The sequence below is a fragment of the Falco biarmicus genome, chromosome 4, assembly GCF_023638135.1.
Source record: "Falco biarmicus isolate bFalBia1 chromosome 4, bFalBia1.pri, whole genome shotgun sequence".
Taxonomy (NCBI): Eukaryota; Metazoa; Chordata; class Aves; order Falconiformes; family Falconidae; genus Falco; species Falco biarmicus.
In genome coordinates this window covers 30,464,411-30,481,261 of record NC_079291.1, presented here as the reverse complement: position 1 = coordinate 30,481,261, position 16,851 = coordinate 30,464,411, and the positions used below count along the sequence as shown (strand labels likewise).

Sequence of the window (16,851 nt, the reverse complement as noted above, 5' to 3'; positions counted from 1 at the left end):
GAAACATCTTACAGTAGAAAGTCCAGAATCATTAGACTGATTTCATTGAAATGTACTGGTTTATGAATAAGTAATACAGACATTGTCTTTGATTCTAAAGCTAGACACAAATCAGGAGGTTAGTGCTTTCACGGACATGAAACTAATGTGTTCCTAGAACTTGTGGGATGACAGTTGGTGTCATTTGATGTGAACTGGGGGCAAGGTTACGTGTTGAGGCAAGTAATGTGGTTTCAGACCAAAATTTCCATTCCCTAGAGGTATATTTTGTCTGCATTTCATCAGGGCAAACTCTTGCATCTGCAGAAGGCCTTAGCAATTATACTGATACCCCACATACCATCAGAGTGCTACAGTCCAGGTGCATACCAACAAATAAAGGCAGTGAATGCTGACACTTTAAACCACTTAAGGGTACATATAGTTGCTCCTCATGTTTCATAAGTGCTGTAGAATTTACTGAGAAGTAAAACCACTTTTACGAATAAACAAATATTAAATACAAAGATTGGAAACTAATTAGAAAATTAGAGACAATACTGTTAATAAAAAGATGGAGCACAGTATTAAATAGGATGCCAAATAGCTGTACATCATTACTAATCAGTTTTACATCAAATTATGAGCTCTACTTCAACCATTTCATAGAAATCTATGAATCAAAGCCAAAAAAGGCCTGAGTTCTTGGGCTTTTCGCTGTTTGTGTAACTGTTACTTATTTGTCATTCAGGGCCAATTCTCCACATAGGAGGTCACTCGCCATGAATCATGCTGCTTGAAAAGCGGCTGAAAGATGGATGAGGCCAAGTCACAGCACTGTGCTGAGGGAAGTCTGCTGAGAGAAGGACTGATATGCACAGGGCAGGAGCAGAGGGAGGCCATGGAGCCGTGAAGCCACCTCCTGAGCTATGGTAGCTCCAGAACCTTCCTCTTCATCCAAAGCAGATGCTGGAAAGGACACTAGGAAAGAAACACTGACACTCTTCAAAGTTAACTCAGTCACAACTGTGAGTGTGGGATCTACATTGTATGGGGTCATTTACCCATTATTATGTATCTACTTGTCCAACAAAGAAACGGCCTGTTGGCAACAGTTCTCATACTGCAGAGGAAAGAGGAAATAGCAGGAGACAACACCTTGGTGAGAGCAGTGACAAAGGTAAGGGGAAAAGTTTGCAAACCTATGTAAGTTTTATTAAAATGTTGAGCACTGTAGTTTTTACTGACTCAGCAGATATGGTTGGGCACTTGGTACAACTGAGACCATTAATTTAAGAACCAGCTTTAGATTGACTTTGAAAAAATATTGGAAATGTTGGCTTAAATATCAAGAATTTATGAAGCATTTTGTACAGATAGTAATATAGCCTATTGCCACTGAGCTCTTTCAGTTTAGTCAACAGATACATAATGAACAACACACTACAGGAAACATAGATTCTATTTTTATTTTCTGTTTTGGTTTTCCTGTCTTACTATTCTGTTTAGTAATTTAGTGATATTATATACTTTTGTAAACACAGAACCAGATTCCACTCAAATACACACCTGTACCCCTATTCAGCAAAAAAACTTTAATTCTTACCTTCTGGCTTTCTGTGAGATTTTTTTTTAGTCTGTCATGTTTCCTTTCCCTATTGTTACTACAGACTTCATGGGGTACTATAAGTGAAGATTCACCAGAATTCTCCATTGTAAGATTTTCCTTTTCTGCTGGCTTTTGTCCTGGTGGGAGATAAACCATCTCCTTCACATTTTCTGGAACACAGATGGGTATGGGCAACATTCTTCCACTACCGAGTCATTAATCAAAAGAATCTATTTTTCCACTTTTTAGTGGCCTCCCTTTTTCAAAATTTTGTCATTGAGTAGACTGTTGAATACTTTCTATTTATATAAGCCCAACCTTTTCCTAAACCAGCTTGAATTGATTAGTTTAGTGTCAATATTCTCTAAATCATGCTGTTTTTCTACACTGTTAATAAAATACGGACACTTCCTGCCTCCATGGGTCATTGGAAGATGAAAATGGGCAAAATGTAATGCAGCAATAAAGAGTCCCATGCACCATGATTTCTTCCAGATACGGTATTTTGATAAGATTTTTTTTTTTCCTTGATCGTTCAAGTACTGCAAAATATTTGTGAGTTTCAAAAATCCAGTCAGTATCTGCGAAATAGATATAGCACCATTCCTCATTCTTTCAGGCAGTTCCTAAGGGATATGTTGTGGGACACCATCTGGTGGATAAACGTAGTTAAAGCAAATATTTATATTTTGCAAACAAGTTTTTTTTTGTCCTATTAAGTTCATATTTGCTAGGATACCTTACAGTTTCCCTAGCCTTATCTAGTCTCATACTAAAGGAAGTTTAGAAATACTATTCTGATGAAGATCCTTCACAAGTGTGGCCTTTAAGTAACCCAGACTGTGAAAGACCTTTGTGCTTAAAGTTCTACTTGAATGTTGATGACACCTATGGCTGCATTTCGCTATTATCATTTTTGCATGTGCTTCTGAAGTATTTATCGTGCTTTTATTCACATCACAAAGCAATCTGAAAGCATAGAAATTAGGTTGCTTTTGGATGAGATCAAACTAGAAGATATGCTCCAAAAGCAGACCTAATGCTCTCCAGCCACAGGACCAGGCTAGAAATACCCCTAAATAAAACTTGCTGAGATGTGTGGTGTGGTTGTTAAGTTCTCGGCACTCTTTCATGCCACAAATCCTTTCCCATTAGCCTGTGCTTCTTATTAATGTAGACATTATTCTTGTGGCTTACCTGAACCTACCTGCAGAGCAGAGACTACTTAGATGGGCTTTGTGAATCTGACTGGAAAGGTCAGTCCATCCAGCAAAGTGAACTTCAAAATGGAAACACAGATGGGGCAGGCTCCTGTATGCTGGAAAATTTGTTACATGCATCTAAGGTATGTAACGTAGTAGCTAAGTAAAAAGCTCTGCATCAAAACTTTTTGCCTGAGTCAAAGAGTCCAGATCAATTAATTTTCAGAACAATTTTTTTTCTTGGTGTGATAGGATGAATGTTTTGAGAGATTTCCTTAGAAGCAGGCTATTCTACTGAATTTCTTAGCATTTTGAATACAGCATTTCTGGTGTGTGTTATATATTTGCTTGAAAAATGCATTGTCTGCTACTTTTGTATTTCTCATGAAGCATGAAGATAGACAGGGTGTCTTTTTAAAAATTAAAACAAAATGGAGACAGACAATCACATCTGTGGATAATTATAGCTGATGTGCTGAAAATTTGTAGATCTTTTCTGATCTTTTGACATCCTCAACAAAACCTCACGCAATCATCCTCTTTTTATGCCAACAAAATGAGTTTTATAGCCTGGACTTTTCTACATCGTAAGTGTAAAAATAAAGGAGTGTGTTGGGAAATGTTATGGGCACCACTATATTTCTAACAAACTGTAATACCTTGTTGCATGCTGGCTTCTAGGTTAAGTCTGGCTGTAAGTTTGTAAGCACAAGCAACCATGTAGTACTTTCACCTTCTATGGTACAATATAGAATCTTAAAATGTACAAGCTGTATATTTAAAACGAAGTAACCACAAAGTCTTGCAATTCAGAAAGCAGCAGTATTCCTGTAAAGAGAGGACATAATTTACTGAAATTGTTTTTACAAGGCACGCCCAGTTTTGAGTTTTATGAGGCCAAGACAAGTAACACTGATTTCTTAAGTTATTTTAGCAACAAACAACTATTCAAGCTTTACATTCACTTTTAGGATTAGTAGTAATGCCTATCAGATTGATGTTTGCATTTAAATAGAGCTCTTCCTTTTATTTTAAGAATGTAAGAAAGGCTTTACTGGGTCAGACCAATGGTCTATTCAGCCTCGTTTTCTGTCTCCAGTAGTAGCAATATGAGAGGCTGTTCACAGAGAATAACAAGCCCAGCTCTTTTCAGAGGTCCATTCCTTTTTCACTTCCTATGACACACCATTGTTGTGTTAGGGATGTCAGAGGTACATCCCTACCCTATGGCAATGTTGTCCATCTCTTTGTATAATCCCTTTTTGAACCTGTTGACATAGTTTGCCTCTACAATCTCATGTGATAGTGAGTGCCAGAAGTCCACTACTTTGTCTTTAAAGAAATTCTTTGGTTTACCTGTTTTAAGCTGATGTTCTGTTATTTTTATTAAGTTCTCTTATTACACCTTATTACAGAACTATAAGTTCTGCCTTCACCTTATCCACTACTTTCATGACTTCACAGCCCTTCACTGCTTTTCTTCCAGCCTTCTCCTTTCACTGCTGAAAATGCTGAACCTTTTTAGTCCATTCGTCTCATAAGATAGCTGCTCAATCCCTTATTAATTTAAGCTGCCCTTAGAGCTACATGTTGCTACACAGAATGCCAAAATATTTTTTAAAATGTTTGAGATTTTCTCAGCAAATTCTGGGATCCAACTGCTACACTGATGAAAAGCAAACTGAAGGTTTCCATATTACCCATCTGACAGCTGCTTTTCTAGTAGGAAGGTTACTTTTCCTTACTGCTTATTTCTAATGGTTCAAAAAATTAATTCTGGAGAATATAGTTTGATTTTCCTCCTTACTAATTCCAACTTACTATTTTTTATATACATATATATGTTAGTTAACTTCAAATTCAAAATTTTGAGGAGTACCTTATTTTTGCGAAAGCAGGCCAACATGTTTAGCTGTGCTTCAGTAATACTTACGCTTCCCTCTAATGTGTTATTTGGTTATTCTTTTAATGCATTTATCTATCTACAGCTCTTTTAATTACGTTAGGCTCTTCTGGAATGTCTTTTAAGTTTTCCTCAAAGACTCTGAATCATATATGTTCATTGCCTTCTCTGGCAGTCAGTATTTTTCCTGCTCTAGCAACTTAGGCTCAACAGTGGTTTTGAAAACTTTCCTTTTCACTTTCATTTGAGGGGTGTTTTATTCCACCTCATAGGTCAGAGGTTTAATTTTGCATTAGTAACAAGTATTATGTACAAGTATAGAAGCTTATGGCCACAGGTAGCTATCTTCTTTTCTTCCAGGAGAAAAATACAAGCATTGTGCTGACTGTTACTGATTGATAGAACACAAAGGCCTCATTCATTCTCATTTCAAGGTCATCACTATGTGATCTTCTTTGAACAACTTGCAGATAAGCATCAAGAAGTCCTCATGAATAACAATGACTAAGCTGTCAAGACAGTAATAGTATGATTGAAGAGAGCATCCTCTAAATGCAACCTATTCTAAGGAACGTGGAGAAAACTTCTATGCCTCACAGTTGTGATAAAATGGGATGTGCCATTTTTAATGTAATGGATTACTGACTGGAATCAAGTCTTAAACAAATGGCTTACTTAGCCAAGCAGAGAGGAGTTTTGACATTTTGAATAAAGCAGAGTGATGTGCAGGAAGCTCAGAGAATATATCTTTCTCTGGCTCCTTTGTTCCTCTGTGGGAGGCCACTGTATAGCATTCAAGGAAATTCCTTGATGCTGTGGAGTTTCATATGAACTGATTGACAGGATACACAGTTTGGCATAATTAGAACCATAGAATCATAGAATCATTTAGGTTGGAAAAGACTTTTAAGGTCATCAAGTCCAACCATTAACCCAGGACTGCCGAGTCCACCACTAAACCATGACTCTAAGCACCACATCTACACGGTTTTTGAACACCTCCAGAGATGGTGATTCCACCGCTTCCATGGACAGCCTGTTCCAGTGCTTGACAACCCTTTCAGAGAAGGAATTTTTCCTAATACGCAATCTAAACCTCCCCTGGTGTAACTTGAGACTGTTTCCTCTTGTCCTGTCACTAGTTATCTGGAGAGGAGACCAACACCCACCTCGCTACAACCTCCCTTCAGGCAGCTGTAGAGAGCGATAGGGTCTCCCTTGACCCTCCTTTTCTCCAAGCTAAACATTCCCAGTTCCCTCAGCTGCCCCTCATAAGACTTGTTCTCCAGACCCTTCACCAGCCTCATTGCCCTTCTCTGGACACGCTCCAGCACCTCAGTGTCTTTCTTGTAGTGAGGGGCCCAACACTGAACCCAGTATTTGAGGTACAGCCTCACCAGTGCCGAGTACAGGGGGATGATCACTTCCCTAGTCCTGCTGGCCATTTCTGATACAAGCCAGGGTGCTGTTGGCCGCCTTGGCCACCTGGGCATGCCCAGCTCCTTTTCTGCCAGGCAGCTTTCCAGCCACCCTTGCCCAAGCCTGTAGCACTGCGTGGTGGTGTTGTGACTAAAGTACTGGACCCAGGACTTCTCCTTGTTGAAACTCATACCATTCGCCTTGGCCCATTTATCCATCCTGTCCAGATCCCTCTGTAGATCCTTCTTGCCCTCAAGCAGATCAGTGTGCCCCTGCAACTTGGTGTCACCTGCAAACTGACTGAGGGTGCGCTCGATCCCCTTGTCCAGATCATTGACAAAGACATTAAACAGGACTGGCCCCAGTGCTGAGCCCTGGGGAACACCGCTTGTGACCGGCCGCCAGCTGGGTTGTGCTCCATTCACCACCGCTCTCTGGGCTCAGCCATCCAGACAGTGTTTTATCCAGCAAAGAGTACACCTGTCCAAGCCCTGAGCAGCCCGTTTCTCCAGGAGAATGCTGTGGGAAACGGTGTAAAAATCTTTACTACCAGACAACATCCACAGCCTTTCTCCATCCACTAAGCATGTCATCCTGTGACAGAAGGAGATCAGGTTCATCAAACAGGACCTGCCTTTCATAAACCCCTGCTGACTGGGCCTGATCCCCCAGCTGTCCTGCACAAGCTATGTGATCACACTCAGGATGATCTGCTCCATAACCTTCCTCGTCACCGAGGTCAGGCTGACAGGCCTGTAGTTTCTGGATCCTCCTTTCTGCCCTTCCTGTAGATGGGCATCCCATTGGCTAACCTCCAGTCTTCTGGGACGTCCCCCCTTAGCCAGGGCTTCTGACAAATGTTGGAGAGTGTCTTGGCGAGCTCTTCTGCTTCTTCGGGTGGGTCCCATCTGGCCCCATAGACTTGTGCATATCTCAGTGGAGCAGCAGGTCACTAACCATTTCCTCCTGGACTATGGAGGCTTCATTCTGCTCCTCTTGCCAGACCTCCAGCTCAGGATGCTGAGTATCCTGGAGGTAACTGCTCTGACTATTAAAGACTGAGGCAAAGAAGGCATTAAGTACCTCAGCCTTTTCCTCATCCTTTGTGGCAATGTTCTCCTCTGCATCCAATAAAGGATGGGGATTATCTTTGGTCCTCCTTTTATTTCTAATCTATTTGTAAAACATTTTTTGTTATCTTTTATGGCAGTGGCCTGCTTGAGTTCTAGCTGGGCTTTCACCTTTCTAATTTTCTCCCTGCATAAGCTAACGACATCCTTATAGTAGAGTGGAACGTTTTGTCTGCCTCTTCATCCTGGTTGGGTGGTCTGTAATAGATTCCCACCAGGATATCGACCTTGTTGCACCCCACCCCCCCACCCCCCCAATCCTTACTCATAAACATTCGACCTTGTTGTTACCCTCATTAAGCTCTAGACCATCAAAACACTCCCTAACATACAGGGCTATCCCACCGCCTCTTCTTCCTTGCCTGTCCCTTCGGAAGAGTTGATAGCCATCCATTGCAGCACTCCAGTCATATGAGTAATGGCATCATGTTTCTGTGACTGGGACTATGTCAGTCTTCCTACTGCATGACGGCTTCCAGATCCTCCTGTTTGTTGCCTGTGCTTCAGGCCTTGGCATGGATGCACTTCAGTTGTGCTGTTGATCTCACCTCCAACACTGGCATGCCACCCCCAGGCTCATCTCTAGCAAGCCTGGTTTTATCCCCTTCCCCCTTGGAATCTAGTTTAAAGCTCTCTCAGGAAGCCCTGCTAACTCCTGACCTAGAACACTTTTCCTGCTTTGAGACAGGTGAACCCCATCTGCTGCCAGCAGACCTGCTGCTGTGTAAACTGACCCATGCTCAGTTTCATGCACCACTGTTCCCTGCAACTGGCAGGATAGAAGAAAACACTACTTGAGCTCCTGATCCCTCAACCAGTTGCCCCAAGTCTTTGAGGTCACTCTTAATTGCTTCTTGTTTTGACTTCATCACTGACCACTGAAAAACCAGTAATGGACAATAGAGGGCCATACCAGGCAAGAGTTTTTTAGTAACGTGCCCCACGGAGGCAGCAGACTTCCCTTTGGGTTGGGCCCAGTCAGTGTATGAGGCCCTCTGTTCCTCTCAGTGTGGAGTTGCCAGTGATGACCACCCTTCATTTTTTTAGCAGAGGCAGTCACGATGCATGGGGTTGACTGACTTAGCCTAGGCAAATCCTCCAGCCTGGACAGCCATTCATCCAGATCATCATTTTCCTGGCCCTCAGGTTCCAAAGCCTCATTGTCTATTCCTGATCAGGATTACAAATAGCAGGGGTGGCAAAGATCCAAACTGACCTATACTGGTGGAATAATTCAAGTAAGTATTCAGGCAACCGTCCTGCAAACACATTTAGTGCTTTACATTCACGTGGAGTTCAAAATGCTGCAAAAATCTCATGGTATGCAGCACAATTGTGAGTTCCCTGCTGGACACATTGGTTAATAACATGTTGAGGTACCACATGAGACGGAGAAAAGAAGATATGTACAACAAGGTCCTAAAAAGTGATAAACTGGGTTTATTCACTGCCTAGATGAACTTCATAGAAGTAGGATGCATGTGTGAAAATTGGATGGTAAGGATTCCCATGCCCAGCACAACTAGGAATGTCATGTATACTAATTAAGCAAACAGAAACAAGAAAATAGTTTGTGTATATTTTTGAGGTGCATACAATTCACAATAGAACAGGTTTCCAGTCCGTGCCAGATAAGCCTAGCCAAAAAGGATAATTCATTGGTTTTATGCACCATTGCACAGTGTCTAAAGGCATTCATAATCTATGGTTGATTGCATTTTTAATACTGCCAAAATGAATACAATCTCCTCTCTGTTGAACAAGATCATAATATTTATATTGACAATTAGAACTTTGAATAATACATAGCCCCATCACGTCTTTTCTATAAAATTAAGACTCTTTTAAGTCTGAAATTAAAAACAGATTGCACAGTTCAAATAGTTAGGATTTTGTCAGCGTTCTTCAATTAAAATTGCTTATTTGTGCAAGTTGTGTCTTTGTCATATGAATATGAGAATACATTCTCACAGTACGGACTTGGATTCAATTCAACTTCCAGTTTTTCTTGTTCTTATAGTAAGCTATCTGCGCTCTCAAAATGAGATAGAAAGGAAGTTCTTGGTTTGTGAGGCTGAGAGAATAAAACTGCATTCCCATTTAAATATTGTTTGTCTCAAAAGTTAGTATTAAATACGGAGATGTCTTTCAAGTGACCAAATTCACTTTGACAAAGCACAGGCTGAAGGAGAATATGTTCTCTCTCTGGGAAACATCCCACTTTTCAGCCAAAATTTGGAATGAAAAGTTATTTCAGAATTTCTCATGGAACATGAAACAGTCACTATATTCTGTGGGTGTCCCAGTCAAGCAAGAATGTAGGATCACTTTTAACATACCCATTTTCAGGCACTTCATAAAATTCTTCTCAGACTCGAACTTCACTGCATGCATTTGAGTATTTTAAAAGTTTTTAAAACTGTTTATTAAGATGTCTTTAAATCCACTTTCTTCCCCCGCCCCCCCCCCCCCCCCCTTTTAATTACAGGGAGCCCTACTATTTGGGCATAGATTTGAGTGCGTGCCAGTAGATCTTGATTTTATTTCCATCACTGCCACTCTGGGCTTTTAGAATTCTGTGCTTTGAATTCTCCATGAGTATAACATGGATAAAAATAATTTCCTTGGTATAAAGCTTCAGGATGTATTGATAAAAGCATCTCTTCACACAAACTAATGAGATTAATTTTGGTTGCTGGGCTTACAAAAAAAGCTGTAAGGTATCTAGATATCCTAGAACAATTCTGAGACCTAAAGTGATTGATCTTTCTTTAAGGGAACAGTTTAACAACCTTTCACCTGCATGGAAGGCAAACAGGCAGTCCCAGTCCCAGGTGAAGACAGCACCTGCCACACTCATCTTTTTTTAAGGGAAGTTTTTGTTGTCAACAAAACTTAAGGGGAAAAAAAAATATAAAAAAAGCTAAGTGGAATAGCCTCACCATTGCAGTATATCCAGTGGACCAGCAGTTACATTTTACTCATGGAAGGCTTAGACTGAAATTCTTGCTGCAAATTTTGCAGAGGAGTGATTTGGGGCCTTTTGTACTCTTTGGATTTGGGGCATAGAAAATCTCAGAAGAAAGTGCACACAGAAAGATAGATGCAACTGGCATGTTCTGCTGATACTGGACAGTCTGTGGGACAAGAGGAGTCCATTTGAGTACAGTGCCCCTGCCCAAAATTTACCTGTGAATGTTTCCTTCATTCTTTACTGGCAGAAGAAAGGGGCACTGGGCTGCTTTGGGCACCTAACTCCCATTTTCTGTTACCTAGCTTAGTTTACAGCCTGCCCTGCAAATTGATTTCAATTAATCCTCTCCTAGACACCTAATTTTTCTAGGGCATTGAGCATGTCAGGTTCACTGAAAATTCTGAATTTCTGTGAGAGGGTTTCCAGGAGTCACCAATAGTAACTTTTATAATTCATGTCTCCCTTTTAAATCTAGATAAAGGTCTGCTTGTGAGTGTTAGATAAAAAGGAAATAATCTTTCCTCCGTGAAGAATGCCACTGAAGCGAGGCATTGCTTTCTCCTATTTTCACACAGTTACATTTCATAATGGGACTGTTAAGATGAGGCACTTACTTCTTTATTTCTGACCTTGCCTTTACGTGTCTACGATTCCACAACTTAATTTTATTCTTTCTTCTTGTCCGCTGTTCCTCCACTATCCTTGTGGCACGAAATGGCACGGGCTATACAACATAAGTGATACTGGATTGCTGATGTAAATGCATCTACTGAGAGTCAAAGTATAATGAGAAGCCGCACACTTAAGAACTTTAAAGACCAACAGTGAAGCCCTGAAGGCACTCAGAGCACTGAGGGTAGAGGTGTTGCGCTGTGTTGTTAGGAGGGCTGCAAAAGCACTTGTCCACACTGGCTGCTCTGTGAGGACCATGAGGTCTGACTGACTTGCTGATGTGACTGAGGATGCTTTGTGGTTACAGAACACTATTTTGGAATTTTACTGTGGGATGTCTCATGTACCGGTTCCAAATAATCATTTGTATAATTTTTGAAGTTCTGTGAGAATTCTGCAGAACTGCTTTCTACCTTTGTTGAAGCTATTTCTGAAACATTAATTGGGACATCTTTGGTTCTTTAAGGCAGTTTGGGAGAAGATCAGAGAAAACTTTCAGGATGTGCTGTTTAATTTTAGCAAACAAATTGTATGCCAAAGCTGTTTATGTATGTGGTTAGCACAGTAAATGTGTGTGTTTGTGGGGAGGGGTGTTCGGGGTGTGTGGGGAACAACCCAGAAAGCCAGTTGCACGGAATGGTAGTTTAGCTTGTTCTTATTTGTGGTGGGGCTTTTTTTTCTAGCGATTATTTGGGAAAAAACAGTATTTAACTACAATCCCATCTACTCCAGAGTTAAATATTCAGCACTGCTTACTAGTAATCTAGCATTAGCATTAAACCAAATAAGATTTACTGGCAGTTATTAATGTTCTAATACTACATGTTTCAGACCGTTCTAGGAGTTACTGTGTAAAAAGATTGCAGATACATACCCCACTCCAGCAAATTCCCAACAATGCACTGGCAGACACAGGAAATCCTGTAGAAAACTATCCCCGTGCACACTAGGCAGTATTTTATTCCTGGCCCTACAGAATGCACCTTGAATACTGTGTTCCACCTCAAATACTGTGCTTAGTTTTGGGCCCCTCACTTCAAGGAAGAATTACGGTGCTGGAGCGTATCCAGAGAAGGGCAATGAAGCTGGTGAAGGGTCTGGAGCACAAGTCTTACGAAGAGCAGCTGAGGGAACTGGCGGTGTTTAGTCTGGAGAAAAGGAGACTCAGGAGAGACCTTAACACTCTCTACAACTACTTGAAAGGAGGCTGTAGTGAGGCGGGGGTCAGTCTCCTCTCCCTGGTAACAAGACATAGGACAAGAGGAAGCAGCCTCAAGTTGCACCAGTGAGGGTTTACATTGTGTATGACGCAAAATTTCTTCACTGAAAGGGTGGTCAAGCCTTGAAACAGGCTACCCAGGGAAGCAGTGAAGTCACCATCGCTGAAGGTATTTAAAAGCCTTGTAGATTTGATGCTTAGGGACATGGCTTAGCAGTGGACTTGGCAGTGTTAGCTTAATGGTTGGAATTGATCATCTTAAAGGTCTTTTTCCAACCTAAATGATTCTATGATAATATTTTAATCAAGGCAATTACATATATAAAGTGTAGTTTCAGAAAAGGTGTAAATTTTTTTGTTCTCTTTCAAACTGAAACCAAGGAATAGATTTAGAAGCTATTTGGACTTCTAGAGTTACAAGCAAGTGTCTAATATTGCCTTCCAAAATGCTTAGCATTCATAAATCAGTTTTCTTAGTCAATCAGATTGCTAAACATCAATTTTTAGGATTTTTTTAAAAACTCACTAGAACTGCACTTTGTCCTAGAGCATGAGAGACTGCAGTACTGGATTTTTTTTCTAGAGAACCCTAATTTTATCCCAAGCTACTGTATTTTTTGCTTTGGGGATATTGGTTACTAAGGCTGAAGAATGAATACAATCTGTTGAAGCCGGGTTCACAGTTTCACCTTCTTTTTCCCACTTTGGCATATTCACAGTTCAGATACAGTTCTGAAACAGGGTGTAAAAACTATATTCCTGGACATAAAGAATGAATTAGAAAATAACAAAAACTAGAGGATTTTCAGAGGATGGATGTTTGTTACTTTCTGAAAATCTAAAAAATTAAAGTGCATCACATTGGGAAGCAAAACTGTGGAAATAGTGATGGATAGTTTTGCATTCATTTCATGGAATATATGTTCTTTGTTTAAATTTAAAAAGTTGGGGAAACCAAAGACTGAAGTTAATCTTCTAGATAAACTAATTTCTTCTTGACTATGTGGACTAGTTTAACCAGGGTGGTTTTAATGTATCACACATAGATAAACTGAATCAACACTAATATTACAGCATCCCACCTTAAATTTAATCTATGATTTTTTGTTTTAACCAGGGAAAAGAATTTTGAGACAGAATAATTTGAAGGCAAATAAACCCCAGCTGTATTATGAACTGTCTGACAAAATGGTAACGGTCCTGGAAAATAGGATTACAATAAGCAAGACAATTACTACTAAAAGACAGTAAGGAAACTAAGAAATAACTAGAAGGCATCCACTCCATTTTGCAAAAGTATTTCAAAATTCTGAACTATGTCCTTGTTGAACAGAATATTTTAAACATTTATGTGAAATGCTTTGTTTCAAAGTAGTATTTTTTAAATCCCTACATTCTGCTTTTACAATTCTCCTTTCCATTCTGATGTCACGTAAGTTTCCTGGATCACTAAAACTTCCTAAATATTTTGGGCTTTAGCAAAACAGTGTATTTGAATAATATTTCTTAGGTGAAAATCTTATCACCTTGAATGAGTTAAAATAACAAAAGTCAATGCTATGTATGTATGTGTGTGTGAGATTAGAGGGGGTTTTTATCACATTGGACATACACCTTTTAATGGAAAGTTATTCCTACTTATCAATAAGCGGGCATGCAAAACGGAGAGCTTCCTTGTATCAATAACTGTTAACTAACAGCAAATCTTCTGTTCCCTCAAGGCAAACAATCAGGTGTAGCTCTGACACCTGCAGCTACTGGAAACATTTGTCTAAGAAGTAATCAAACTAGTGGGAACCTGGGGAAATAGAAATACAGTAAATGGATTGAAAATACGTCAGCTGGTACTGAGAGATTGTACAGTCATGAAGTACTACTCTTTGCTAATAAAACCCACCTAGAACTCACCAAATGTTAGCTCACTGTGGTACTGGAGCAATTATCAAATGTTTAGAAGAGAAGAAAACTGTACTGTGGATTGAAGCAGTCTTTATACACCCAACTATATGAAGGTAGACAGATCTCTAAGATGACAATTCCTTTTAAGGTCTGCTGGTACACTTTAAAAAACACATCTATTAGTTTTTTAAAAACAGATATTCCTTTAGAAGTGGAAGTGGGCTTTACGCATATGTGATTTTATAACTGTACATGTCTTTTTAAAAAGAAATCACAAACTATGCCTGACAGGGATAAAAGCCAAATTCTCAAAGGTACTATTGTACCTAGAAGTCCAAGTAGTTGTCTAAAAGCTTTTTATAATTCATGTAGTTTGAGTAATTCCTCTGCATTTGACAGTTCCAGAAAGTCTGTATTGGATTCACATTGTGCTCTGCTACAATGACTATTACTTGGTTTGAATTCCCTACCTCTTTTACAAACATATTCTCAAGTATTTTTCTCCCTCATACAGTTTTGTGAACTTGAAGTCGTATCTTTGTTAGTCATGTGCCTAAATAATGCCAATATATATTGGTACACATAGCATTCTTCTGCATAGCACTGCGGGAAAATACTATGAAAAAGGAGAATATGGGTATAAGAAAACTTTAATCTAAATTTATTGAACTCTTTCTACCTGACAGTGAAATCATCATGCCTACCAGCTGTAGAGAAACCTCTAAAGTCAATCACAACAACGTAGTTTGTGAGAATCCTGCAGTTCTTGAAGCTGTTCTTCAAGTACCTTCTCCAGCCCTTCATCAATGTTACCTGCTCCCTTTTTCTCAAACATGAAGGTAAGAAAGAAGGAACAGAATCAGAAACAGTGGTGAAACACAATTGTGCTATTTTCATTCTGCTGCTAATTGGTAATATAACAAATTTGGGAATGTGATTATAGAAACATAAGAGGAGGAGAATAGTGGACTTGATCTAGGTCCATTCCAGGCCTAGATCCTATTTTCTGTGCAGGACAGTACTGTAATGGTGGCTTTTGCCACGTACGCAGATTCAAGAGACAACTGAGAATTAATCACTTCATCACCTTTGATACACTGCTGCAGTGCCCAGATGTCATTTGATCCTAACTCTTACTAACTTCAGCTCCTTTTTAGTACCTTTAGCTTAGGTACGGTACTGAGTACATGGTAGTAAATAGAGAGTAAGAATAGTAGTAGTAACATAGTGTAGAATTAATTCATTCACACAGCTTAGGTCAGTAGAGCTTTGACAGACTGAACAGAACTTACAGGATGCCAAAATACTGAATCAGTGAGACAGGTGAGTCAGGATTTTTCCCAAGACAGAAGGCATGAAGAAACAATTTCAGTGCCAGGTAATTTATCCCATATTTAGATTAAAATGCATGATCGGTATTATCTAAATTAAGACTTTTTGTGTGATTAAGATTTTAAGAGCTCTGGTATTGTGATTGCACTCCTTTTCCCTTGAATCAATGTACATGCAAGTTCTTACATGTATAAACTCAAACTCTTTTTCAGACTGTAGTTTTGTATTTGCATATAATCATTTGCATGCATTTCATATTACGGTGTGAATTCACCACAGGATATGTATTTGCCATGTTTTATCTTCATGGCATTAACTGAACAATTAAGTTATTGCACTTTTTGTTGTTGTTGGAGTGCCTATGCACTCTGAACAAGGTCTCTAAACCCTCACAGTTCCACAGAGTGTTTAGGGGCCAGCAATGGCTACAGACATTCCAATACCCAAAGTAATTCATTTAAAGCTGCTTTTGTGCACCTCTGCATGGCACAGTCTTGCACCATGTAAACACAGCCTCATTGCCAACATATTAAGAAGACAGAATACTAGAATTTTATATCTGAAAATTACTTTGGCAGCCATCACAATGAAGAAATTATTTGAAAATGAAAAATTAAGGATTTTTTTCAACATCCGCAGGTTATGAAACCAGACCAGTGACAAAGCATCCTCTGAATTAACAGGCACACTGCCATCAGACATAAGTAAGAACAGTATTGACTTCTACAAGTGGGGAGCTCTGCAGACATTGTCCTTTTAGAAACAGTTACTAGTTAAAGGCTAAGGCTGTTGATTTTGTAAGGAAACAGTATTTAAAGTTCTAAACATGCACAATATACTTCTATAAAAATACCAACATTGCTAGTAACTTGATTTCAGGGACTGAGTACAGCAGTTTTATTTATGTGATTAACAGCAACACTTTTATAATAATTTCTCTACTAAAATATCTTCCCATGAAGCCTCAGGCATTCCAAGCTTGCACATTATAGACAACCAAAAACTCCAATTATCATGTTCTGGAAAGTATGTGTGATCATAGCAATGGAAATTTTAGACAGATATAGATAGATAGATAGATAGATAGATAGATAGATAGATACAAACCCAAACCATTGTGGAAGTGCACATACATCATCTTGAAATACTAGGATGTAAATTTTCTGAGACTAGAGTAACAGGATCGTTTGACGTAATGTTGTTTACACACCCATAAAAGAGCTACAGCAGACAAGAATTTCTTTTCTGACTGTTGATCAAACTTGGAAGCTGAAGTGCAGGAACACTCCAGCACGCAGACGGCCAGTGAACAGTTACAAGCTGATTATGTTGAAATGCATGATACATCCAAATTGTGCTGACAGAAACATAATATTGAGCATTTATATATTTGTTGGAACTTTTCTCCATCAGGCCTGTCACATTTGTGGTGATGGTGGTCTTTATTCTCCAGGGTAGTATTCAGATATCAAGTCAGACTGAAGCTGGATTCAAGGGAGCTAGTTCATCCATA

The 16,851-nt window shown here is 39.5% G+C and overlaps 1 long non-coding RNA gene across 1 annotated transcript in view; it reads left to right on the top strand.

The window, feature by feature from the left end:
- LOC130147564 (uncharacterized) overlaps positions 1–15,215 on the top strand; it is a 46,178-nt gene extending 30,963 nt beyond the window's left edge. Inside the window, exon 3 of the long non-coding RNA XR_008821279.1 lies at positions 14,693–15,215. This is a non-coding gene — a long non-coding RNA (uncharacterized LOC130147564). The remainder of the gene's footprint in view (positions 1–14,692) is intronic.
- Positions 15,216–16,851: the final 1,636 nt, after the last annotated feature.